The sequence below is a fragment of the Symphodus melops genome (assembly GCF_947650265.1).
Source record: "Symphodus melops genome assembly, chromosome: 22".
Lineage (NCBI taxonomy): Eukaryota > Metazoa > Chordata > Actinopteri > Labriformes > Labridae > Symphodus > Symphodus melops.
This window is the reverse complement of record NC_136712.1, coordinates 19773972-19776772: the sequence shown is the minus strand read 5'-3', so window position 1 is coordinate 19776772 and position 2801 is coordinate 19773972.

The window sequence follows — 2801 nt, the reverse complement described above, 5'->3', positions numbered from 1 at the left end:
GGGGAGACACGCTACAACACGCTAAGGACACACAACAATACACTACAGTAGTATAGTACACAACAACAGGCGGCAGGAGCTCAGTCTGGTGGAACTTGGGTTTGGAAACCGAAGGTTCACATGCTAAAGTCACGGTGCGGACCAAAATATCGTCACTTCCCCAATCCTGCCGAGGGACTCTTGAGCAAGGCACAGAACACTGAATAGCTCTAGTTTCCTCCCTGCGACGGTAAACGGAGGATCTCTGAGACGTTTAAGAGAAATCATCTCTTATGATCAGCTGTTAGCGCGAGGCTGTACTATCGAGAGTTCTCGCACGTTACACTTTACTCTTTGTTGATTGGTTAATTGTTGTCGTTATCTGCTGCTCTGTGTTGCCCCCCGGGGACAAATAAAGTTTTTTGAATTGAATTGAAAAAAGGCAGCGGCGGGCCACATCGCTGTCCGTGGTGCTGAAACAAGCAGGTTAAAGGGACAGATGAGCCACTTATAGTTTAATAGCACCTACTCACGTCTAATTGTGGCAAAACGTTCAGTTCTCCAAACGACCAAGTCTCACCTGTCCACAGGTGTTTCTCAGGTAGGTTTTGATCCTCTCGGGAGATGTGCTTGTAACAGGCATGGTCAGCATCAGCCTCAGCAACTTGCAAACTTCCAATAAGGAAGTAGTCAGTTCATCATCGAGGAGCATCTTGTGAAAGAGTCTGCATAGATAGACGTTCCTTTCTTAGTCTCTGCTCATCAAAAACTGGGAAGGTCTCCATCATGTCCAGGGGATCCTGAAGGCTGAGAGTAAGTTTTGAACATCGTCTTGTCCAGAGCATGAAATAAACTCTTCATGTCCTGAAATCTTTGTGTCATGTGCTGCACAATGCCATCAAGTAGAAGGTAAGACTCCACAGGGCTCGTGTCCTCTTGGTCGCCATCCCACCTCAAAATCCTGCCAGGCTCGACGGCTCCGCGTGCGTCGCTGCTGGTTCGGCATCCCAACAGTCTGCACAATCTCCTCGTAAAGCCTGTTGAATGTTTCATCGCTCCGTGTTGCTCTCAGAGCACCCAGTGTGCTGTTGACTCTCTCATCACATTTTCTAATGTCGCTCTGTTCTGAAGCACCTGGAACAGAAGTGTGATGAGCCAGATGTTATCCCAGCCAGGCTCAGTCGCCATCCGGTCGAAGCCATCATCAACGCTCTGCGTCTCATGCACGGCACGCACAGCCCGGCTTTTGAAGTTCCGCCACGTAGTGCTCCTGCCAGGTACTCGGACACTGCTGGCCACCTCTGCAAGCAGTGCTGTGCGTTTACGTGAGCGGCTGAAGAAGTTGTGAAAACAGTCAAGAGAGGCCAGACAGAGTCTTGCTTCCTGAATGTTGTTTGTCCTCTGCACCGAGACTAAGTTAAGCTTGTGTGCGTAACAGTGAATAAACAATGCATATGGGCATTTTAGCTTAACGAGCGCCTGTGCTCCTCCTCGTTGCCCACTCATGCAGCTGGCTCCATCATGTGACAAACAAGCTTCGTTTCTGGGCTGTAGTTTGAAGTTGTCCTCATCACCACAGTTGCGATGGCTGATGTCATGGAAACCCAGAAACCACAGATCATGTCGCTGTCATTAACGTAGCGGACAATGACTGTCAACTGACACTTGCATGATATGTCTGTGGTGTCATCCACCTCTACAGCTATGAAGGATGCTGTGTTTATTTTATTTCTTCCTGAATGACATGAGCTGTGCTACATCTATACAGACGTTTGTGTTGTGCTGTGTTTCTTGTTTCTTGCTACATTTCTCCTACAGGAGACAATAAAGCATCTCACTAACTAACTTTCTGTGATGTCATTCTGAATTGTCTTTGCCAATCCTGTAAACAGTAGCTGAGGTCAGATGACCTGCGAGCGTTGTGTCAAACACGGAGCTGCTGGTCGACTCGCTGGCTTCTGAGATATAGAACAGCAACAATCAGTCTCACCTGTTGGTTATGTCTCGTTACACTTACTGCAGCTGCTTGATCCAGTGCCTCATTAATACTCACACGTCCAAAAAGTTTACGTTTGAGTTCACATGCTATGTGACTTCGGGCCTTTCTATGGCCCGTGACAGTTCTGCAAGAGCCACGTATCCTGCTGTGCTGCTCCATGGTTTGTTCAGGGAGCTAGATCGCTCAAACAATAGACGAGGCCAGCAGAAAGCCGCCTGAGTTTGGCACTTCCTGTTAGCCTTTCCTACCTAATTCCCTTCACAAAAAGAGCGATCTTTTCCCTGAGCTCTCCCCTGAGTAAGGTCAAGCTTCGGTGTCGGCCTACCGTCCTGCTTAACTTTCAGTTGAACCTTAAAAGGGAAGTTTAGTAAAATCGTTAGTAGCTGCTAACTGTCAGTCTGCTAACTGAACGTTAGCTGGTAGGTCAGTTTGTGATTGGTACGATGCCGGGTATATTCTGGCCTCCATTGTTTTTTTTAATGATACATTGGCCATTGACTGATGAGTCTGACTTGAATCTGATTGGCTGATACATTTTTTTTTCTTTCTTTAATGGATGCCTGAAGATGCAGGCCTCCAAGCGGAACATCGGGGTACTTTACTACGCAGAACATCGAGGTACTTTACAACGCAGAACATCGGGGTACTTTACCACGCAGAACATAGAGATACTTTACTACGCAGAACATCGAGGTACTTTACTACGCAGAACATTGAGGTACTTTACTACGCAGAACATCGAGGTACTTTACTACGCAGAACATCGAGGTACTTTACTACGCAGAACATCGAGGTACTTTACTACGCAGAACATCGCAGAACA